The 24,885-nt window shown below is 54.5% G+C and overlaps 1 pseudogene; it reads left to right on the plus strand.

Annotated features, from left to right (window-relative positions):
* The first annotated feature begins 2,858 nt into the window (after positions 1-2,858).
* LOC131586328 (zinc finger protein OZF-like) lies at positions 2,859-24,704 on the plus strand (annotated as a pseudogene).
* The last annotated feature ends 181 nt before the right edge of the window (positions 24,705-24,885 follow it).

Raw genomic sequence — 24,885 nt, forward strand, 5'->3', positions numbered from 1 at the left:
CCCGGCTGAGGGGGGCTCAGCCCAGGAGCCGCCGTCGTTCAGGGCTCCCCCGAGTGCAGGAACGGGAGAGTTCCCGGCTCGGGGAGGCCCCAGCAGAGGAGGGGATCTTGTCCCTCTTCCAGGGCCTTTCAGGGTCTTCAGGCCCATCTGAAGAGGAGTTTTTATCTTTTTCAGGTTTTCTGGGGGGATCCCACCACTACAGGGTGTTTTTTCTTCCCCATTTTGGGGTGTTTGTGCAGCTGCAGCTCCACAAACCTCTTTTGAGGGGGGGATCATGATGGCTTTAAGTGACATTTTTAGGGGTGTCCCCACCCCAAGCCCCTGTAGGGGATGTTTTGTCCCCCAGGGTGGATTTTGGGGGTTCTCTCTACCATGGCCACTTTAAGGGCCCCCGCTATTGTCGGATCCCACTGTAACTCCTCTTAAAAGGGCAACACCACTCCCGTTGGTTCCGGCAGTGGAGCCCCGGGAGGGGTTGGGGGTACCTGGGTGATGCCAATGAAGGTGATGGGGGATCCCATGCTGGGTATAAACCTTTGTGAGGGGTTCCTGAGGGTTTTCAGAAGTTCTGGGTGGTTTTGGAGCCACGGCTGTTTTTTGGGGTTCTCAAGGGGGTTTACAGGAATCCTGATGGGGGAATTTGGGTGATCCTGGGGGTGGAATTGGGGGTCCCAAGGCTGTTTTGGGGAACCTGCTGGTGATGGAGATGGGGACCCCATGCCAGGTATGAACCATCTCAATGTCTGTATGGGGTTTTGCAGTTTTGGGGAGTTTTTGGAGCATCCAGGGATGTGTTTGGGATCCCGGGGAGGTTGGGGTGTCCTGGGGGGTTTGGGGGTTCTCGGCAGGTTTGGGGGTACCTGGGCAATGCGGGTGGCAGTGCTGGGGACCCTGTGCCGGGTTTGAACCTTCTCACTGTCCACGGGCAGCGTCAGCGTGTTCAGGGAGATCCTGGGGGGCCCGGGGGGTCACCCCAAATCCCAGGGACCCCAAATGCTGAGGGACCCCCCGAACTGCCCTCACCGCTGGATCTGCTGCAGGCAGGGGGGCACCAGCACTCGGCCCCCACCCTCCACCATCACAGGGGGGCTGTGGAAGAAATCTGGGGGTGCACGGACAGGTCGGGTGGGACCCCCAAAGTCCTGGGGGAGGGGACACAGGGGGACTCCCAGGAATTCCCGTTGTGGGGGGATGAGGGGGGACCCAGGAAGAGTTTGGGGTGGATGGGTGGGTCATGGGGGGTCCCCCAGGATGGGTTTGGGGGGAACTGGATTGGAGCTCCCATGGCAGTGGGATAGGAAGATTTGCCCATGGAATTCCATGGGAATGGCATAGCAGTGAGATCCATCTACAGAATGGGACAGCAGCGGGATCCATCCGTGGAGGTCCCGTGGGAATGGGATGATGTCTGAGATCCATCCATGGAATTTCCATGGGAATTCAAATGTTCCCAAATTTTACCCTCCCCGATCCCACATTCCCATTCCCATATCCCCTGGGAACTCTGTCCTCCCCATCTTTACACTCCAGCGCCTCCACCCATATCTGACATATTTCCGGAGACATTCCCTGCAGCTGTGAGCCAGGGAATTTGTTAATCCCTCAGCCTGGATCTCAGGGATCCCCATGGCGGTGCCACAGTTGCCATCGCAGCCCCACAGATCCCCCAGCCCTGGCTCCCCCCGCTCAGCCCCGCTCTGGCTGTGCCGCTGCTGCAGCATCTGCAGCTCCCCGCTGGCCCCGTGCCGGTGCCGCTCCTTGTGCCAGCCCTGGCTATCCCAATATCCCAGCCCTGGCTATCCCAAGATCCCAGCCCTGGCTATCCCAATATCCCAGCCCTGGCTATCCCAAGATCCCAGCCCTGGCTATCCCAATATCCCAGCCCTGGCTATCCCAAGATCCCAGCCCTGGCTATCCCAATATCCCAGCCCTGGCTATCCCAAGATCCCAGCCCTGGCTATCCCAAGATCCCAGCCCTGGCTATCCCAAGATCCCAGCCCTGGCTATCCCAAGATCCCAGCCCTGGCTATCCCAAGATCCCAGCCCTGGCTATCCCAAGATCCCGGCTCTGGCTATCCCAAGATCCCGGCTCTGGCTATCCCAGTATCCCAGCCCTGGCTATCCCAGTATCCCAGCCCTGGCTATCCCAGCCCTGGCTATCCCAATATCCCAGCTCTGGCTATCCCAATATCCCAGCCCTGGCTATCCCAATATCCCAGCCCTGGCTATCCCAATATCCCAGCCCTGGCTATCCCAATATCCCAGCTCTGGCTATCCCAAGATCCCGGCTCTGGCTATCCCAATATCCCAGCTCTGGCTATCCCAATATCCCGGCTCGGTTCCGGCCGCCATCCCCGGCGGCTGCGGCTCCGCCCGGCCCCGCTCGCTGCGGCGGCGCTGGAAGGGGATCCCAGCCAGGGACCCCATGGACATGGACTGCGGGAAGCCCGGGCCGGGCTCCGACAGCGCCGCGTGCAGGGAACGCAGGGAGAGGAGAACTGGGGGGACATTTGGAGATTTGGGATCGGGGGGATCACGGCTGAAGGAAAGGGGGAACGGGGAGAGCCGGGAAGGGCATTTGGGGATGCCAGGACTGACAAGAGGGGAGGCTGGGGCTGGCTAGATGTGGCATGGCTGGAGTTCAGGGCGTTCCTGTACCCAGGAAAGGGAGCTCCAAGGGTCCCCGGTGTCCCCATTGCCAGGACAGGGCAGGGAAAGCCGGGATGGCTGGGAATAGGGGTCCCGAGTGTCCTCAGTGCTGAGGAAAGGAAGGGCTGGCTGCTGGGAGAGGCAGGAATAGGGGTCCGGGGGGTAAATGGGTCAAGGAGAAGGTGGCTCTGGGGGCTGCGGGAGGCGGGATGGCCGGGAAAGGGGTGCAGGCGTTCCTGGTGCCGGATAAGGGGGTGCAGGGTGGGACCCAGGGCCGGGAATGGGGGTTCGGTGGGATGGCGGCGCCCAGGAATGGGGGTTTAGGGGCCCCTCGGCGCTCCGGAATGGGCGATCAAAGAGTCCCGGTGCCGGGGGTCCCCCCTCACCTCTCGCCGCCCCCCGGGAGCGCCCCCGGCCCCAGCGCTGGAGCCATCGCGCTGCTCCGCTGCGGCCCCGCCCACAGCCCCGGCCCCGCCCCCAGAGCCGCCTCCGGCCCCGCCATTGGCGCCGCTCTTTGCTGCCCGCCAGTGGCAGCCCGAAGCTGCAGTGACGTCACCGGTCGCCGGGCAGATCCCGGCGGCGCAGGGCGGCCAAGGCGGAAGCGAAAGTGCCGAGGGAGCGCGGGGGGAGGGGACGGGGCAATTCCAGGGAATTCCCCGGGATCCCCTCCCGGGATCCCCCGGGACCCTCCTCGGCCGCGCACTGCGGGACCCCCGGGACAAACTGGGCTGAGCTCCCGGGCCCTGCGCTCAAACTCTGCCTGGAACCCGCCGGCTTCGGCCCAAAGCGGGGGAAGCCCCGGGATCCGCGGATCCCATTTTTCCTGCGGCTGCGGCTCCCCAGCCCCGGCGGAGCAGGAGCGGGCGCTGGGAGCCCGAGCCCCGATTCCCAATCTCCTTCTCCCTCTCTCTGCTGCTCTCTGCCTCTCCTTTGGGTGATCAGAAATCCCAGAGCGGCTGGAGAGCCCCGTGCCCAGCTCGGCTTTCCCTGGAAAGGGAGGCTTGGGGGTGCGGTGCCCCGGGATGGCCGGGAATGGGGCTCCGGGGGTCCCCGGGCTGACCGAACCGGGGGATCCAGGGGCTGGCAGGGGAGGATCCCCGGGAAAGGGGGTGCAGGGCGCTGTTGGTGCAGGAGAAGGGGGTGCAGGGGGTCCCGGAGCTGGGGAAGGAGATGCGGGGGGGTCCCAGGGCCCAGGAATGGGGATCCAAGGGGGTCCCAGGGGGGCTCCCCAAAGCCCCTCCCAGGGCACAGCAGGAGCTGGGTCAGGAGCTCTGGCAGAGACAAAAGGGGGTGAGCCCGGCATGGGGGGAACATGGGGGAGTCACAGGCGCTCCCAGGGGGGGGACACGACCCCCGGGGACCCCTCCTCACCTTCTCCCATGCACCCCAACAGAGCCCCTAAATGGATGAGCCGAGCTCGGTGACTGCAGTATGAAACTTGTTCAGTGGCACAGGAGGATTTAGAATTGAGGACAGGGGAAGGGTTTAACCCAGCCTCCTGTTTGAACAGCCAAGAGAGGGGGCTGGGAAGAAACCCATGCCTGCATTGAATTGAGAGAGATCCCGACCGGGGCTGGGAGAGATTTGAGACACACCCACCTTTGGACTTTGCTGTTCACAACACCCTGTCACATAAAGGTAAAACCTTACAAAAGAAAGGACTTGTAAAATCATGGTTTAGGATTTGTTACTTCAGCTAAGTGTAGCTAGCAGCTGGCCTGATAAGTTCCCATACAAAAACATCTTGAGAATGAAAAGTTTTTTAGCATAAAAAACTATTCTTGGGGAGAAGAACAAGTGCACCTGTAGTAACAAGGGATCTGTACCATAAGAATCAGTAGAAAAAGTATGTAAACATTGTTTACATTGAGAAAAGTTTGGATTGACGTGTACACTCACCATTACCAACCAGTGAACTGAGTTCCCAACCAACTGGAATTAAGCACGGTGCCTTCTGATAACCATGTAAATATAAGCTGTGTGCAATAAAGCTTTGGCTGTGATGGAAGAAGAAACAGGTGTCATTGTCCATCTCTACTACGACACACCCAACCAGGACATCGGGTCCTGCCGAAGCAGAGGAAAGAAGCAGCTCTGGTGGCCAAGTGACACGGCCCATTCCAAGTGTCCCTGAGCACAGAAACAGCCCCAGCACAGCTGAACACGGGGAGACCCCTCAGCCTCGGCTCAAGGGCTCTGAAGCCCCGGAGATTTGGATTTCCCAGCTGCAGCAGGAGGATGGGAGGCCGCCCCTGAGCCTGCACTGAAGGCAAGGCAGCAGCAGCCAGGGCTCCCCAGTGGGGGAAGCCCCTGGGCCTGCCCACAGATCCTCTGCTGAAATCCTCGGCCTGGGCACCCTCCTTTGGCATCTCCAGCCCCTGCGGGACAATCCTGGCTGGCACTGCTGGAGCTTCAGGGCTTTCTGTGCCTGCCCTCACCACAGCTGCTGGGGAAGGCACCGGGAGAATTCCACTCTGGATCTCAATTACACTCTGGGCTGGCTGGGATTAGAGTATTAGAAAATAGACCAAGTGTAAAATTATTTTTTATTTGATTTCTCCAGTCAGGCTTCATTTGCATTTGCCTTGGGGAAAGGAATTTTAAAGGGTTTTTCTTTTAAGGGATGTTCCACCACTCAGCAGAGATGAGCTTAACATCTCAATAGACTGGGAATAGCCCAAAAGATTCCCACAAAGACAACGACCATCAACAAAACATCAAGGCCCAGCAGCAAACATCAACCAACATCTACCCCAGACACTGCCCTGGCACAGCTGGAGACACCTGGTCTGGAAAAGGCTGAGCAGGAAATCCAGGAATGCAGACCTAATTCACATCAGAGGCACAGAAATCGGGTGCAACAGGAAACCAAACACTAAGGACTCCACAACTTGGAAACAATGAATATTAAACCCATGGATTTCTATGGGTTCAGACTGTATAAAGTTTAGGAAACATCTGGTAAAACTCACATGTCATGGAATGATTTTCTCTGCACATGCAGACTATGCGTGGTTGAAATGATTCTGTTCAGAATCAAGTCATGCTTTATTTCTCTAAAGACACTGTTGGAGAGTTTTTGCTTTTCACAGTTTCAGTGAAAGGATTACACCATTAGAAGAATTTTTCGTAATAATTCTACTTTTATATTGTAAGTTCTGTTTGGGCCAGGGGTGTGAGAATCAGTTTTTAGTCAGAGGAGAAGTAAAAGAAAATACTTGATTGCTTTCTAATTTTTGCTTTTATGTTTGTGCATGGCTCTTAGTGATAGCAAAATTATGGTATGGGTTTTTCCATGTTCACCTTTAACCTGCATTTTGAAAACTAGAAGAGTTTGAAAGGTAGCCCTTTAAAATGGAAAGAGTTAATAGAAAATTGTTAAAAAAAAAAAAAAAAAAAAAAAAGCAGATGGGGGAGGGAGCCCTTCATGTGAGTCATCCCATGGCTCCCCAGGAAGAGAAGATTCATTCCAGGCAGCCAGGAGAGGAGCTTTAGAAATGCAAATTAACACCTCTGGGGAAAAGCCTGGACAATGTACCAGGGTCTTCCTGCCTGGGGGAGGAATTGGCCTGAATTCCTCTGCCCCTCACCCCAAGCTCTGCCTGCTGGCACAGATGGAATTTGCACAGCTAAAGGCAGAGCCCATGGTGAGGATATCTGACTGACACAGAAATTGGTTAAGCTGCAAAGGAAAACAGCAAATGGAGATTGTTGTGAAAACTTCACTATAAAAAATGGGCGGGAATCATCCCAGTCCCCACCTTAACTTGTGCTCTCACTTTCTGTGTTATATAGGGTGAATTAGAGCACTGGGGTTTTTGTTACCCCAAGGGAAATCAGTTGGGAATCCAAGTATGAGCTGATTTAATTAGAGAAAAGTCAAAAATTGATGGAGCCCTGGCTGGAGGGAGCACCCAAAACTGGGGAAAATATGAACGGCCACCAGAACAAATCCTGCAACACCACGGACCAGCCCCTGGGAACCCTGACAAATTCATATCAGGAGCCAGAGAACCCATTTATCATTTCCATGGCATATTTAGATTACAGGATGTCCTCAAACTAATACCCAACCAGACAGCTCCAGTTCCTGACTTTCTTCCCAACCAATCCACTCAGATGAAGAACACAACATTTCACCATGGGATGGGATCAGATTATCTTTTAGCAGGAAAAGGAGGCAGAGTTTGTGGAAAATTAAATGACTCAAACTGCTGTTGGCAAATAGATCACAGAGCAAAAATGGTGAAACAGATAACAAGGAAATAAGAAAGCAGCTCGTGTCCTGGTCCAAACATGGAACAGATGGGAATAGAACACATCTCCATGTTTCCCTGGCAGACCATGGGTTAAACGAATGCACTTTCTCCTCTTATGTTCTACAGCAACTCTCATCTTTTCACCATGCAGGACACCTTGCTGAGTGCAGCTCATTCAGCAGCTGAGCAAGGGGATGCAGGGGGCAGCCAGGCCTCCTGAGCCACAAACGGCTACAAAAGGACAGCGAATGAGGGCACTGAGAGCAATCCCAAAAACAAAGAACAGCCAGGAAGAAAAAACAGAATCAGTGAGTGAATCTGCTTGCAGATATGGATTTGTACATAAGGAAGCAATGGGAGAAAGCATCAGTTTCAGAAAATGTTACTAATTGACAAGGACCGCTGCTCTGACAAAGTCCCGCTAAATTCCTGAACTTCCAGAAGAACAAAGACTTAACAGAGCCATCAATATCGGATGTTCTACAAAAGTGGTGGGTACATACTAACCGGGACATGCAGGAGGCAGATGGGGAAGTCTGAACCTTCCAAGCACCTCCGCCAGTGGGGAAAGGGACAGGGACACGCGGCCGGGAAAATCAGGACAAAAACGAGGCCGCGTCCTCCAGCAACTGGAGAGAGCGCATGGCAAATGGCCCATGGCCTCTCCCTTTGGGCAGCAATAAAGTCACTTTCACACCACTCCTCTGGCTCCAATGGCCACACAAACCTCTGGCGCCGGGAATTTTCCCGCCCAGCCCCGGGCACAGCGCAGCCACCTCCGGGCTACCGACACGAACCGGGACGAGCCAGCGCTGCTCCGGCACCGGCTCCTGCCGAGGCCGCAGCGGGAAGGAGACCGCGGGCAGCCGCTCCCGCAGCGCCCTCACGCCAGGGCCAACACGGGCCGTCCACGGCACAACCCACCCGCCACAGCCCCCTGCCGCCCCCTCCCGGGCCCGCAGCGAGCCCCGAGCCCCCGCAGAACCGAGCGCGGCTCCCACCTGCGATGGCCGGGGCCGCCTCCGAGCTCCACCGCCGCCTCACCGGGCTCCGGCCGCTGCCGCCGCTCCCGGGCCCGCACAGACGCTCCGGCAATGGCGGCTCTCCTGCCCCACGGCCGCCCTGGGGGCGCAAGCGGGGCCGGGCTTGTCCCCGCTCTGCCCAATCAGAGCGCGCCATAACCACGAGTGACGTCAGCAGCAGCCAATCGCAGCCAGCGGCGGGCTCTGCACACGGCACAGCCCCGCGCCGCGCCCTCAGGGCCCCCCGGGCTGTGTGAGGGGAAGGGCGGAGATGAGGAACAGCCCTGGAACGGGCCCGGCCCGAGCCGCCATTGAGCTCCCAACGCAAACAAAGTTCTCCGCAGCTCCCGGCCCGCCTTTCCCAGCCCTGGGTGTTCGGTGTCTCCGGCTCAGGGGGAAGACCTGGAGCCTCACTTCTCCCACCTCTAATTAGGAGCATCAGGGCATCACTCGGATTTCCCCCTAAAAGGGAAAACTGCCACAAATCCCTGTGGATGACTGGGGGAGGAGAGAGATTTCTGTCAGAAAACTCCAAAAACTCAGAGCAGGATCATGAGGAGTAAAGGAAGACCCTTAAAACCAGCTTCCCTCCACCCCTCCCTCCTCCCAGCTGTGCCTCCTCCCCCGGCAGTGCAGGGACACAGGGAATGGGGCCATGGTCACTCCATCCCCCGGGGCTTTTCCCCCTGCTCAGGGACAGGAGTCGTTCCCCTGCTGCACCCTGGGCTCTCTGCCACCGGAGACTTCTCCAGGAACTTCTCCAAGCTGGGTCCATCCCATGGGGAACAGCCCCCTCACAGTGCTGCAGCGTGGGTCACTCTGCCACAGGCTCAGTCCTTCTGAAACGAGCAGGCAAGGAGAGCAGCTCCTTTTTAATGCCTTTATTGAGGGCACCTCTAGGTGGGGGAGCTCAATGCTGCTCCCGATGGATGACCCAGAGGAGGAGATGTTCAGCTTTGCCACAGGGCAGAGCTGGGGATTCTGTCTTCAGGAAAGCGTCTAGAAAAACTCTGGTTTACTGTAAATCTTGGGTAGTCATGGAGAGCAAATGTTGTTTAGTTATGGTGATAAAGTCCGGAACATCAGTCAGTTGCTCAATGTTCTCCCTTGCTCCTCAGTGTAGTTTGGAGTCTGTTTCGTGCCACAGCTTGCTGATTCTAGGGGTCTTTGGATGTTAATCCCACTTCTCCTGGGTGCTACCCCCCATGGGAGTTGGGCTCATCTACACACTGGGTGCTGTCATCGGTGCCATTGGGGGGTGCCGGGAGCAGCAGAGGCAATAGACAAGGCCAGGTGACATTAACAAGGCTGGTACAACAACATTGGTATTTACCAAACATGACACAACATGAGGTACATTAACAAAGAAGGCCCCTTACAGTGACAACATTCTACTGTTCAAACTGTAAAACATCTTTGTGTACTGATCAGGAGGTCACGATTTACTCTTTACAATCCTGATGCTGAATGTCTCCTTAGCAGGTCTGGTCATGGAGAAGAATGAGCCCCTTTTGGGCTGCCCCTGTTTGGACAACCTGCTCCTCACCCCGAGCCTCAGCATGTCTGACATCGCCCACCTGGGACTGACATCCCAAAACATTGAGAACATTTATCAATTTTTCTTTATCATTAAAATCTAATTAATTTATAAAAATAAAATTTTACTTCTTATAATAATATTATTCTGTATTCTTATAACCTTGTTTTTCCATTTATATAAAAGAATTGATACATTTTCAGGAACAAAACATTATTGTTCTCTGGCTCTAAGTACCACAATTCCCTTCATTAATTAACTGACCACTATTTCTCCCTCTTTATGCTAATTACTCCTATTTTTAGCCCGTTATTCATAATTTTGAAATTATTCTCAGACAGGGTAAAAGGGGCCACTTTGGGGTCCATGGAAACTTTTCTGGGCAACATTTCGGGCAGTTTTGGGTCTGGGGAGGGAATTTAGAGAGAATTTGGGGGTCTGGAGGACACTTGGGGGAGCCGGGTGAGCACTTGGAGGGGCACTTAGGGATTCTGTGGGACAATTCGGGGTCCGGGGGAGCACTTGGGGGTCCAGGGAGGCACTTGGAGGTCAGGGAGGGGAATCTGGGGGCCCTTCGGGGTCCGGGCGGGCACTTGGGGGGCCGTAACAGGGAATCTATGGGCCGCGGGGGATGATGGGAGTTGTAGGCGCCGGTATAATACGGTTTAATGGGGCCGCGGAGCATCACGGGAGTTGTAGGCGCAGCTCCAATGGATTCCGGTGAGGCGCGGGGCATGACGGGAGATGGAGTCCCGGCTGGAATAGCGCTCTATGGGCGCCGCGGAGCATGATGGGAGCTGTAGTCCCGGAAGTGGCTCGGAAGGCGCGTTTGGTGGTGTGGGGAAGCGCTTGGAGAAAACTTTTGTGTCCGAGCCGTGGCTGCAGGTGCTGGGGGCGAATGTATACGGCTCGGGAGCACTTGGGGGGAGCCTGGGGAGCTCTAACCAGGCTCTTTAGGGCGCGGGGCACGGCAGGAGGTTTGGGTGCGGAACTGTGTTCCGAATGGCTCAAATAGCACGAGGGATTGAGCGGGAGATGGGGTTAGGGAAGAAGTGGAGGAGGGAGGAAGAGGGGGAGCAAGAGGAAGAGGAGGGACAAAGGAGGATCAGGGAAAGGAGAAGGAACCACGAGGTCCAGCACTCCCTCAATTCACAGCCGCCTACCTATGGGATCATCACACCCCATCCCACAGGTGACCGGGGAGGGGGACCTCAGCCAAGATATTTTAGGTGCTTCCTATTTTGGGCTGCTTGAGGGGACGTTTGGAGAATGAAGAAATCCAAACCTGAGCAGAAAATGCCCCTTGGGGGTAAATTGGGGGTCCTGGCATCCCTAAGTGGGGAGCTGGTAACCAGGGGAACTTTTTGGATTCTTGGCACTCCCAGCAGCCTGGGGAGGGCAGGGACTGAGTAGACAGAGGACCCCCAGTGCAAGAGTGACCCCCAGCAGCTGGGACAGGGGGGAACCCCTGAACACCAAAGTGGAGAGACCAGAGATGGGGAACTCCTGGGAGGCATTTTCAGGGCTGAATCTTGGTGTTTGGGAGGTTTTTATGGACTCCAGATGCCCGGTGACTTCTGGAGATGGACTTGGGTAGAGGGACCTTCAAACTCAAACCTCCCCAAACCAGGATTTCCCATTCCCAAATCTTGGCTGGATGGAGAAGGCTGCAAGGAAGAGGAAGATGCCCCAGGATGCCCAGGCAGGTGAGGAGGAAGTCAGTGCCCCTTCCCCCCTCTCTCCTGCTCCATCTCCCAGCCCAGCATGGCCCCCGGCTGCAGGACAACCCTGCTGCCAACGCCGTCGTGCCAGGGACGCACTGGGGGGATCTCCTTCCCCTTCCCTCTGGCACGGAGGCAAATCCCATCCTCTCCTTGTCCTTCCTCCCCCAGACAAGGAGCTGAGGATGGAGACCAGGGAGGACAAATCCCTGTGGCAGAGCCTCATGGAAGAAGCTGTTTTGAGCAGCTCCACGGCAGAGGAATCCAATGCGGAGGAAAATCCCCGGAGATCCCGCAGGAGGAGGGGCTCCAAACCCATCCCAGGGTGCTCTGAGGAGGAAAGACCCACCCTGTGCCGGGAAGGCGGCCGGAGATCCAGCCAGGGCTCTGAGCTGGTGGTCCATGAGCAGCTTCAGGATGGGGAGAAGCCCTACAAGTGCTTGGAGTGTGGGAAGAGCTTCAGGTGTAGCAACCGCCTGATCTGCCACCAGATGATCCACACTGGGGAATGGGCCTATGAGTGTGGGAAATGTGGGAAGGGCTTCAGCTTCAACTCCCAGCTCATCATCCACCAGCGCATCCACACTGGGGAGAGGCCCTACGAGTGTCCTGAGTGTGGGAAGAGGTTTCACAGCAGCTCCACTCTCCTCAGGCAGCAGCGGATTCACACGGATGAGAGGCCCTTCCGCTGCCCCGACTGTGGGGAGGGCTTCAAGCGAAACTCCAAACTCATCAGGCACCAGCGTATCCACACTGGGGAGAGGCCCTACGAGTGTCCCCAATGTGGGAAGAGCTTCAGTGAGAGATGTCACTTGAGCAAACACCAACGGAGGCACCGGTAAGGGAAGCTCTGCAAATGCCCCAAAGTGCAGGATGAGCTTTCTCCACAGCTCCAGCCTCATCCCCCCTTGGAGGACCAACATAGGGCAGAGACCTGGTGATCCATGTTCCCTGTGATCCATGATGGGAAGACACCTGTCCCTTTTCTTGCCCGTGGCAATGACATGATTTGGGATCAAAGAATGTGAGAGTGTGATCATGGCCCATTATATTCAGTCCCACCTCAGGTCACTGCCAGGGGCAGGAAAAGGACTCCCTGTCTCTCACCAGAGGAGAAGGGTGTCCTTTCCTGGCAGGAGGAAATACGTGGCCAGGAAGAGCCGGTCAATGACATTTTAGTTTTCCCAGTAAATAGATTGTCTTATCCCTTCTGTTATCCAAATTGTTTCTGTACCTATTTGTTCCTTATCCCATTGCTGTTGTCAATAAATTGTTCTTATCCCAGCCCGGGATCTTTGCCTTTTCTGCTTTCCATGGGAGGTGGGAGGGAAGCGAGCGGCAGAGCTGCATTAGCAGGAGCAGGAAAATGGGGAATGCCATTCCTGAAGCCCAGCCCATGGAAACCGAGCATCCCAGCTGGTGCCAGGCCTGGTTGCCATGGCAGCAGCCTTGGGAGCGGGTCCCTGGCTGGGGGCTGTGGGAACCTCTTCCCTCTGGTGCCCAGGGACAGGAGTGGAGGGAGCGGCTGGAGCTGAGGCGGGCAGGTTTAGGCTGGATGTGAGGAAAAGGTTTTTCCTGCGAGGCTGCTGGGGCACTGAACAGGCTCCCCAGGGAAGGCTCCCAGCTCCAGGGCTGGCTGAGCTCCAGCAGCGTTTGGCCAGCGCTGCCAGGCCCAGGCTGGGATTGTTGGGGTGTCCTGTGCAGGGCCAGCAGTTGGACTGGAGGATCCCCATGGGTCCCTCCCAACTCAGCCAATTCTGTGGCTCTGTGATCCCAGGAGCCTGGGGATGGGACTGCAAATGGTTGCCATGGCAATGGGCCCTGGCTCCAGGCCTGAGCTGGTGTCCATGGCAACCACCCCTGGCATGGGGTCTCCATGGAGCTGCCAAAGGACTGACCATAGCAACAGGGGCTGTGATGGTTGTCAGGGAAACAGGATACCAACAGAGGGCTGGTGATGGTTGCCATGGAAACAGACCACAGCAGGGAGACAGCTCTGGCCAGGAGCAGCTCCTGAGCACAGCCCAGCAGGGCTGGGGCCCTGCCAGGGCAGCTCAGGGACACCAGCAGGCCCAGACAGAGCTCCCAGGGGCTCAGCACTGGCAGGGGCTGTGGGATGTCCCAGAGGGGGCTGAGTCACAGCAGCACCTCTGTGGCTGTGTCCTGGAGCCCCAGAGCAGCTGTGATGTCAGAAAGGGGCTGTCTGACAGCTCCGAGTGGGCTGTGTGAGGTCACAGATGGGGCTGTGACATCACAGAGTTTGTTGTGTGACGTCACTGTGCAGCTATGGCATCATAGAGGGCACTGTGTGACATCACAGAGAAGGCTGTGACATCATGACATGGCTGTATGACATCATAGCGCCATGTATGACATTGGCGGGCAGCAAAGAGCGGCGCCAATGGCGGGGCCGGAGGCGGCTCTGGGGGCGGGGCCGGGGCTGTGGGCGGGGCCGCAGCGGAGCAGCGCGATGGCTCCAGCGCTGGGGCTGGGGGCGCTCCCGGGGGGCGGCGAGAGGTGAGGGGGACCCCCGGCACCGGGACTCTTTGATCGCCCATTCCGGAGCGCTGAGGGTCCCCTAAACCCCCATTCCTGGGCGCCGCCATCCCACCGAACCCCCATTCCCGGCCGTGGGTCCCACCCTGCACCCCCTTATCTGGCACCAGGAACGCCTGCACCCCTTTCCCGGCCATCCCGCCTCCCGCAGCCCCCAGAGCCACCTTCTCCTTGACCCATTTACCCCCTGGACCCTTATTCCTGCCTCTCTCAGCAGCCAGCCCCTCCTTTCCTCAGCACTGAGGACACCCGGGACCCCTATTCCCAGCCATCCCGGCTTTCCCTGCCCTGTCCTGGCAATGAGGACACCGGGGACCCTTGGAGCTCCCTTTCCTGGATACAGGAACGCCCTGAACTCCAGCCATGCCACATCTAGCCAGCCCTAGCCTCCCCTCTTGTCAGTCCTGGCATCCCCAAATGCCCTTCCCGGCTCTCCCCGTTCCCCCTTTCCTTCAGCCGTGACCCCCCCGATCCCAAATCTCCAAATGTCCCCCCAGTTCTCCTCTCCCTGCGTTCCCTGCACGCGGCGCTGTCGGAGCCCGGCCCGGGCTTCCCGCAGTCCATGTCCATGGGGTCCCTGCCTGGGATCCCCTTCCAGCACCGCCGCAGCGAGCGGGGCCGGGCAGAGCTGCAGCCACCGGGGATGGCGGCCGGAACCGAGCCGGGATCTTGGGATAGCCGGGGCTGGGATATTGGGATAGCCAGGGCTGGGATATTGGGATAGCCAGAGCTGGGATCTTGGGATAGCCAGAGCTGGGATATTGGGATAGCCAGAGCTGGGATATTGGGATAGCCAGGGCTGGGATATTGGGATAGCCAGGGCTGGGATATTGGGATAGCCAGGGCTGGGATATTGGGATAGCCAGGGCGGGGATACTGGGATAGCCAGGGCAGGGATATTGGGATAGCCAGGGCTGGGATCTTGGGATAGCCAGAGCTGGAATACTGGGATAGCCAGAGCTGGGATCTTGGGATAGCCAGAGCTGGGATCTTGGGATAGCCAGAGCTGGGATATTGGGATAGCCAGGGCTGGGATATTGGGAGAGCCAGGGCCGGCACAAGGAGCGGCACCGCCACGGGGCCAGCGAGGAGCTGCAGATGCTGCAGCAGCGGCACAGCCAGAGCGGGGCTGAGCGGGGGGAGCCGGGGCTGGGGGATCTGTGGGGCTGCGATGGCAACTGTGGCACCGCCACGGGGATCCCTGAGATCCAGGCTGAGGGATTAAAAAATTCCCTGGCTCACAGCTGCAGGGAATGTCTCCGGAAATATGTCAGATATGGGTGGGAGGCGCTGGAGTGTAAAGGTGGGGAGGGCAGAATTCCCAGGTAATGAGGGAATGGGAATGTGGGATTTGGGAGAACAAAATTTGGGAACATTTGAATTCCCATGGAAATTCCATGGATGGATCTCAGACATCATCCCATTCCCACGGGACCTCCATGGATGGATCCCGCTGCTGTCCCATTCTGTAGATGGATCTCACTGTTATGCCATTCCCATGGAATTCCATGGGCAGATCTTCCTATCCCACTGCCATGGGAGCTCCAATCCGGTTCCCCCCAAACCCATCCTGGGGGACCCCCCATGACCCACCCAGCCCCCCCCAAAACTCTTCCTGGGTCCCCCCTCATCCCCCCACAACGGGAATTCCTGGGAGTCCCCCTGTGTCCCCTCCCCCAGGACTTTGGGGGTCCCACCCGACCTGTCCGTGCACCCCCAGATTTCTTCCACAGCCCCCCTGTGATGGTGGAGGGTGGGGGCCGAGTGCTGGTGCCCCCCTGCCTGCAGCAGATCCAGCGGTGAGGGCAGTTCGGGGGGTCCCTCAGCATTTGGGGTCCTTGGGATTTGGGGTGACCCCCCGGGCCCCCCAGGATCTCCCTGAACACGCTGACGCTGCCCGTGCACAGTGAGAAGGTTCAAACCCAGCACGGGGTCCCCAGCACTGCCACCCACATTGCCCAGGTACCCCCAAACCTGCCGAGAACCCCCAAACCCGCCCGGGGCACCCCAACCTCCCCGGGATCCCAAACACATCCCTGGATGCTCCAAAAACTCCCCAAAATGGCAAAACCCCATACAGACATTGACAAGGTTCATACCTGGCATGGGGTCCCTATCTCCATCACCAGCAGGTTCCCCAAAACAGCCTTGGGACCCCCAATTCCACCCCCAGGATCACCCACATTCCCCCATCTGGACCCCTGTAAACACCCTTGAGAACCCCAAAAAAATCACCGTGGCCCCAAAAACACCCAGAACTTCCGAAAACCCCCAGGAACCCCTCACAAAGGTTTATACCCAGCATGGGATCCCCATGGCCATCATTGGCATCTCCCAGGTGGAGATCTCCCATTGGCATCTCTCCAACTCCTCCCGGGACCCCCAACCCCTCCCGGGGCTCCACTGCCGGAACCAACGGGAGTGGCGTTCCCCTTTTAAGAGGAGTTACAGTGGGACCCGACAATAGCGGGGGCCCTTAAAGCGGCCATGGTAGAGAGAACCCCCAAAATTCATCCTGGGGGGACAAAACATCCCCTACAGGGGCTTGGGGTGGGGACACCCCTAAAAATGTCACTTAAAGCCATTATGATCCCCCCTCAAAAGAGGCTTGTGGGGCTGTGGCTGCTCAAACACCCTAAAATGGGGAGGAAAAAACCCCTGTCGTTGTGGGATCCACCCCAAAAAAACTGAAAAAGAGAAAAACTCCTCTTGAGAGGGGCCTGAAGACCCTGAAAGGCCCTGGAAGAGGGACAAGATCCCCTCCTCTGCTGGGGCCTCCCCGAGCCGGGAACTCTCCCGTTCCTGCACTCGGGGGAGCCCCGAACGACGGCGGCTCCTGGGCTGAGCCCCCCCTCAGCCGGGGCTGCGGGGGGAACTGGGGGGGCTGGGACGGGGCTTGGGGGTCCTGGGGTGAACTGGGGGACCCTCAGTGCTCCCACCTCCCCCTGTTCCCCTGTCCCGCCCCGTTCCCATTGTTCCCCCAAACCTCCGCTGCCCCCAGCTCGGTTTGGGGGGGACCCAGCCCTTTCCCATCGTGTCCCGGCCCGGCCCCGCTCACCCGAGGGCTCCGAACCACGCCCAGGGACAGAGGAGGGACAGAGGAGGAGGAAGAGGAGGAGCAGGAGGAGGAAGAGCTGGAGCAGGCAGAGGAGGCTCCACGTGCGCTCCCCGCTCTCTGGATCTGCAGCTCCTTCGGGACCATCGCCCCCCATCCCGCAGGTGCCCGGGGAGGGGGAGCTCGCCCCAAATACCCCGGGGGTCCCTGGGTTTGGGGCTTTTGGGGGGGATGTTTGGGGATGGCAGGGCTCCAGAGCCGAGCCGCAGATGCCCCTCGGGGGGACCCCGGGGGTCCCCGGGAGGTGTTTTTGGGGGGTCCCGGTGGCGGCAGAGCCCCGGGAAAGGGGTCGGGGGGATGCGGGTCCCCCGAGCTCTGCCGGTGCCAGGTGGGGACCGCGTGAGAGCCGGGGGACCCCGGTTTTGGGGAGCCCCGGGAGAGCCGCGGCTTCCCTGAGCGGGACCCCAGAGAGAGGAGAGCCCCAGAGCCGCAAAGCGGGGACCCCGAGAGGGGGGGGACCCCTGGGATTGTCGGGACCCCGGCGGGGGGTGCTGGGGCTGGAGGGGCGGCACGGCCGGGAAAGGGGTTCGGGGCTCCCGGTGCCGGCAGTGGCTGCTCCCAGCATGAGCTTAGTTTCTCCCCCCGTGTGGTTTCAGTTTCCTCGGCAGCAGGATGAGCCCAGTCTCTCCCAATCATTCCCTATTAGGGTACAGCTTGTCTCCATTTTTCCCAAATGTTATCCCCATTTTCCCACAATTTTATCCCATTTATCTCAAATTTTCCCCGTTTTTATCCCATTTTTATTCCATTTTTTCCATTTTTCCTCATTTTATCCCGTTTTCATATATTTTTTCCCCATTATTATCCTATTTTTTTTATTTTTCCCTAATTTTCACCCATTTTTCTCTTTTTTTCCTCTATTTACTCCCTTTTAAACTCATTTTCCTTAATTTTTTTCTTAATTTTTCTGATTTTTTTCCTATTTTTTCTTGCATTTTTATTCAATTTTTTCTCCATGTTGTCCTAATTTTTCCCAATTTTTTTTCCCATTTTTAATCTATTTTTTCCCCATTTCCCCATTTTACCCTCTTTTTGCTCCATTTTTCCCCAGTTTGTTCCCCATCTTCTCTCCTGTTTTCCCCATTTTCTTCCATTTTTCTCCCACTTTCACTTCATTTTTACCATTTTTATTCCCATTTTCCCTTCATTTTTCTCCCAGTTTCCCTCATTTTTTCCCCCCATTTTTATCCTGGTTTTATCTCATTTTTCCATCATTTTATCCCCATCTTCCATTCCTTTCTCCCATTTTTCTCAATTTTTCCTCCATTTCCATCCCATTTGTCCTTATTTTTATCCCATTTTTTCTCTATTTTTTCCCATTTTGGCTCCAATTTCCCCCATTTTTACTCCATTTCCATCCTATTTTTCCCTATTTCCCCCTAATCTTCCCCATTTAATTATTCCAAAAAATTAATATTTTGGGGGGGAAAAATAGAAATTTTGGTGGGAAAAAACTGTGCTTTGGGGGCAAAACTCCATCAATTTGAATCACAGCTTTCCCATTATTTTTCCATGATTTTTCCATGATTTCTAGCCGGAAGGAGGAGTGGGATTCATCCAAACATTGTGGAAGCTGGAATAGGACCAGGCCATCTACCTTCCCAAAAATCTTGACCAGCTCATCTGCAATTCCACCTTTCCCCACTCCCTGTATCCCAGGCCTGGAAATTCTTCTACGACCTCCCAGGTAGGCAATTCCCAAAATTCCACGGAAAAATGGGATGAGGGAATTTCATCCTGTTTTTTTCCTGATTTTCCCCATTATTTTCCCCAAATTTTTTCTCTTTTTCTTTTTTTTTTTTTCTTAATTTTCCTGATTTTTCCCTCATTTTTTCCCTGATTTTTTCCCTGTTTTTCCCCCATTTTTTTCCTGATTTTTTTTCCTGATTTTTCCCTCTTCTTTTCCCAAAATTTTTTGTCTTTTCCCCAACTTTTTCTCAAATTTTTCCATAATTTTTCTGTTTTTTCCCATTTTTTCCTGATTTTTTCCCATTTTTTTTCCTGATTTTCCCCCATTTTTTTTTCAGGTTTTTTTCTGATTTTTTTTCCCTGATTTCTTCCAGGTTTTATTCCCTTTTTCTTATTTTTTTCTTCATTTTTCACATTTTTTTTCACATATTTTTCAAATTTTTTTTCCTGATTTTTCCCTCTGATTTGTCCAAATACTTCCCTTTTTTTCCTATTTTTTCCTGATTTTTTTCCTGTTTGTTTCCTTGATATTTCCTAGTTTTTTCCCAATTTTTTTCCCAATTTTCCAAAGTTTTTCCCCACTTTCTTTTCCTCATTTTTTTTTCTTTTTTTCCTTGATTTTTCCCATTTTTTTCCTAGTCTTCTTCCTCTTTCTTTTCCTGATTTTTCCCTGTTTTTTCCCAATTTTTTTCCTAAATTTTTTTCTTGCTTTTCCCCCACTTTTTCCTGATTTTTCCCTCTTCTTTTCACAATTTCTTCCTGGTTATTCCCCATATTTTTTTCACAATTTGTCCCTGATTTTTCCCTGTATTTCCTAATTTCTTTACTGATTTTTCCTGATTTTTTCCAGGTTTCTTCCCTCTCTTTTCTCGATTTTACCCAATTTTTTCTCAATATTTTTCCAGATTTTCCCCATTATTTCCTGATTTTTATTGATTTTTTTTTATGATTTTTTAATGATTTTTTTCATTATTTTTTTATTTTTCTGATTTTTTTTTTTTTTAATTTTTCCCATTATTTTCTTAAACTTTTCCTTGATTTTTGTGCTTTTTCCTGTTTTAATCCCATTTTTTTTCCTGATTTTTCCCTTTTCCTTTCCCTAATCTTTCTGGTTTTCCCCAATTCTTTCCTGATTTTTTTCATTATTTTTTTCTGATTTTTCCAGATTTTTTTATCGTTTTCCTGTTTGTTTCCCTGATTTTCTTTTTTTTCCACATTTTATCTCTGATTTTTTCCAAATTATTTTCCTTATTTTTTTGCAATTTTTTCTCAAATATTTCTGGTTTTTCCTTCATTTTTCCAATATTTTTCCAATATTTTTTCCTGATTTTTCCCAGGGTCTTTTTGGCTTCTTTTTCCTGATATTTTCCCTGATTTCTCACAATTTTTTTCATGTATTTCCCATTTTTTCCTGATTCTTCTCTCTTCCTATCCCAAATTTTTTCTAGCTTTTTCCCAATTTCTTCTCAAATTTCCCTAGTTTTTACCTGATTTTTCCTGTTTTTTTTCCTATTACTTTCCAGATTTTATTCCTCTTTCTTTTCTGGATTTTCCCGAATTTTTCCAAGTTCTTTCCCAGTTTTTTTCCTGATTTGCCCAATATTCTTTCCAATTTTCCCTGGTGTTTCATGATTTTTCCTTCTTTTCCTATTTTTTCCTGATTTTTTCCCCATTTTTTCTGATTTTCCCCAATTTTTTTCAAATTTTCCCATTTTTCCCAAATTTTTCCCAATTTTTTCCTGATTTTTCCCAAATTTTTTTGGATTGTACCCTGATATTTTTGTGGTTTTTTCCTGAATTTTCCCTTCCATTTTCCTTGAATTTATCCTGGGGTTTTTTTCCATTTTTTCCCCAATTTTCCAGTTTCCTTCACACTCCCAGTCTCATCCCAGTCACAATCTAATCCCAGTAACTCCCAGTCTGATCCTAGTCGCTTACAGTCTAATTCCAGTCACTCCCAGTATGAGGCCAGTGGCCCCCAGTTGCTCCCTGTCAGTTCCAGTATGACCCCAGTAGCCTCCAGTGTGATCCCTGGGACTCCCTGTCTCTCCCAGTATATCCCACTCAGCCCCAGCACGCTCCCAGTCATTCCCAGCTCCTCCCAGTTCCTCTCAGCATGATTCCAGTTGCTCACAGCCACTCCCAGTCAATCCCAGTATGACTCCAGTCACCCTCTGTGGGATCCCAGTCTCAGCCAGCAGGGACCCAGCTGCTCCCAGTATGATCCCAGTATGATGTCAGTACACAGCCAGTGCAATCTCAGCCACTGTCAGGATGATCCCAGTACAAACCAGTCCCTGCCAGTGCTGCCACTCCTGGGATCCCCCAGCCCTCTCTGTGTTCCCCCTCCCACATCTCCCCAGAGGAGCCCCAAGGGCTGGCAGTCCCCAGCCAGGGTCCCCAGCCAGCCCCAGGTTGGATCTGCAGCCCCCAATTTTCCCAGTTTCCCTCTCCTTTTCCCCGGGCCGGGTTCCCCCCGTCCCCAGCGGGTGGGAGCAGCGGAGAGCCCCGCGCTGCCCATCCCGACCTGTCCTGGCTCCATCCCCGCTCCTGCCGTGGGCTGTGAGGGGTTTGGGAACGGGGCACCGAGGGTGTCACTGCTCCTGGGGGAGGAGGAGGAGGGATGGAAGAGGAGGGATGAAGAAGGAGAGAGAGAAGGGACAGGAGTAGGAGAAGGAGGTGGGGTTAGGGAGGAAGCGGAGGAGGAAGGATGGAAGGGAAGGAGAGGGAGGAAGAGGAGGGACAAATGAGGATCAGGGAAGGGAGAAGGAACCACGAGGTCAAGCACTCCCTGAATTCACAGCCCCTCACCCGTGGGATCATCATCCCCCATCCCACACGTGCCTGGGGAGGGGGAGCTCAGCCCAGATATCCTCGTGCATCCCTGGGTTGGGTTTTTTTGGGGGGGATGTTTGGAGAATGAAGAACTCCAAACCTGAGCAGCAAATGCCCTTTGGGGGGACCGTGGGGAGTCCCAGCATTCCTTATTGAGGAGATGGAAAAGGGGAGAGCTTTTCAGATTCCTGGCACTCCCAGCAGCCTGAGGAGGCCAGAGATCAAGTAGCCAGGGGACCCCCCGTACAAGTGTGACCGTGAGCAGCTGGAACAGGGGGGAACCCCTGAACAGCAAAGAGGAGAGAGCAGAGATGGGGAACTCCTGGGAGACATTTTCATGGCTGAATCTTGGTGTTTGGGAGGTTTTTATGGATGGCTGGTGACTTCTAGAGATGGACTTGGGCAGAACAAACTCCCTAACCCAATGTGCTTGTGAATTGTATTTTTCCCCAAACCAGGATTTCTCATTCCCAAATCTTGGCCAGATGGAGAAGGAGGCTGCGAGGAAGAGGAAGATGCCCCAGGACACCCAGGCAGGTGAGGAGGAAGTCAGTGCCCCTTTCCCCCTCTCTCCTGCTCCATCTCCCAGCCCAGCCTGGCCCCCGGCTGCAGGACAACCCCGCTGCCGACGCCGTCCTGCCAGGGACGCACTGGGGGGATCTCCTTCCCCTTCCCTCTGGCACGGAGGCAAGTCCCATCCTCTCCTTGTCCTTCCTCCCCCAGACAAGGAGCTGAGGATGGAGACCAGGGAGGACAAATCCCTGCAGCAGAACCTCATGGAAGAGGCCGTTTTGAGCGGCTCCACGGTGCAGGAACCCAATGGGGAGGAAAATACCTGGAGCTCCCGCAGGAGGAGGGGCTCCAAACCCATCCCAGGGTGCTCTGAGGAGGAAAGACCCACCCTGTGCCGGGAAGGCGGCCGGAGATCCAGCCGGGGCTCTGAGCTGGTGGTCCATGAGCAGCTTCAGGATGGGGAGAAGCCCTACAAGTGCTTGGAGTGTGGGAAGTGCTTCAGCCAGAGGAAAACCCTGATCTGCCACCGGATGATCCACACTGGGGAATGGCCCTATGAGTGTGGGCAATGTGGGAAGGGCTTCAGCTGCAGCTCCCAGCTCGTCATCCACCAGCGCATCCACACTGGGGAGAGGCCCTACGAGTGTTCTGAGTGTGGGAAGAGGTTTCACAGCAGCTCCAATCTCCTCCTACACCAGCGGATTCACACGGATGAGAGGCCCTTCCGCTGCCCCGACTGTGGGGAGGGCTTCAAGCGAAACTCCAACCTCATCACCCACCGGCGCATCCACACTGGGGAGAGGCCCTACGAGTGTGGGGAATGTGGGAAGAGCTTCAGCCACAGCTCCAGCCTGATCCTCCACCAGAGGACCCACACCGGGGAACGTCCCTACGAGTGTGGGGAATGTGGGATGACCTTCAGCCAGAGATCCCAGCTGACCATCCACCAGATGATCCACACTGGGGACAGGCCCTACGAGTGTCCCGAGTGTGGGAAGAGGTTTCAGAGGAGCTCCACTCTCCTCGTGCACCAGCGGATTCACACGGATGAGAGGCCCTTCCGCTGCCCTGACTGCAGAAAGGGCTTCAAGGACAACTCCAACCTCATCACCCACCGGCGCATCCACACTGGGGAGAGGCCTTACAAGTGTGGGGAATGTGGGAAGAGCTTCATCCAGAAATCTCACTTGACCCAACACCAACAAAAGCACCACTAAGGGGAGCCCTGTGAGTGCCCCAAGTGCAGGAAGAGCTTCGTGTGCTGCCCCAGCTCCATCCTCCATCAAAGGACCCACGTTGGGCAGAGCCCTGATGACCCACGTTCCCAGTGATCTGCATTGGGAACACACTGGGCTGGTGGTCATTCTGGTTTGGTTCTATCTTTTGATTCATCTTCATCCCTTTAAAACAGACAAAATTGGAATAAAAGTCTAGAAATTCATGAAAGGCATCTAAAACTTCAAATTTACTAATGCTTCAAGGGAATCTGGGAGATACTTGGGAGTATTTGGGGGTAGTGGGGTTTTTTGGTGGAATTGTCTCCATTTCTTGGCACTCAAGGAGACGAGCGAGTTCAATCTGTCACCTCAAAATCACTTTATGCCACTGAAAAGGACTCATTCCCACCCAGATTTCCTGGATTCCACAGCCCCTCAGGGTGCGTTGCCTTAAGTTTTAGCTTTCATATTTTTCATATTCTACACTGCCTAGGTTTGTAGTTTTGAACTTCACATTAGGTGTTAGTGAGCTCTCTTCACAGAGTAGGTAGACAAAACAATTCCTTTTCTAGCTTCATACCAAGGACAGTTGTTAGAAGTTTCAAGCCCAAAAACATAAACAAGGGTGGACTGAAGAGAGAAAACAAGAAGGATGGGATTTCATCATCTGAAGCTGTAACTGGACAATGAACCCAAATATGCAGATGGACCTAAACTTCTAAAAATGTGAGACCTTGTGATCACTTGTCCATTTTTGTGACCATTTCTGGTCTATCTTGGGTGTAGCCCTTGCCAGGCTCTTGTACTGCCCATGGTGTATTTAAATTCTTCTAATAAACTTTATACTTAACTCTGTCCAGCCTCTGTTCTAGGTCAGCCTTCTGAAGGCATCAGGTGGAATGGGGTTGGAAGGGGACTGGGTGAAGTGGGATGGAGATCAGGAGGGGTGAGATGGGCATTGGGTGGGGCAGGATGGGTGGGATAGAGTTTGGGAGGTGTGAAATGGGGGAAATAGGGCTTGGGAAGGAGGTCTTGATATCCAGCAGGGATGGGATGGGATGGGTTGGGGTTGGGATTGGGGAGGTGGGGTGGGGTCTGGAATGAGACAGCCAAAGTTTGGGGATGATGAATGGAGGAAGAGCCCATTACTGAGTGAGTTTTGTGTGAGGTGCCCCTGCCCAGGGAGGCAAAGATTTAGTTTCAAATGAACATTGTTAAAGTGAGAGGTGTGGGCAAGAGGGAATTCCATCCCTCTGCCTCAGAGGTTGGGCCCTGAGAGCCCAGGAAGGAACTCCACCCTGGACCCCTCGTGGGGTGGCAGCCCAGGGATTTCTGATTGGGTTTGGGCCCCTGGGGTTTCTCCCTTGCTGTGTTCCCAGTGGTCCCTGACCTTGAACTCCACCCTGGTTCTCAAACCCCATCTCCCTGCCTCTGTTTGGGGCTGTCTCTGGATCTGAGTTTGTTCCTGAGCTGAATAAATGGTTTCCTGAGCAGAATCCCATCTCGTTGGTGTCCCATGCTGGTTCCTGGTAACTGTGGCCTCCCTGGACATGATCCTGCAGCCCCAAAACGCAAGACCCTGCAAAATTGAGACCTGCCCCCAGACCCCCCCAAAAATCCCAAAATTCCCTAAAATTCACCCAAATCCCTCAAAATTCCCTTAATTTGCCTAAAATTCCCTTTTTGTCCCCCTCTAGGACCAGGTGCCTCCACTGGATCTCAGGAACACCCCCAGGAATTTGGAGGGGATCTTTCCTCCCCTGCCACCCACA

This window comes from Poecile atricapillus, chromosome 19 (assembly GCF_030490865.1).
Source record: "Poecile atricapillus isolate bPoeAtr1 chromosome 19, bPoeAtr1.hap1, whole genome shotgun sequence".
Classification (NCBI taxonomy): domain Eukaryota; kingdom Metazoa; phylum Chordata; class Aves; order Passeriformes; family Paridae; genus Poecile; species Poecile atricapillus.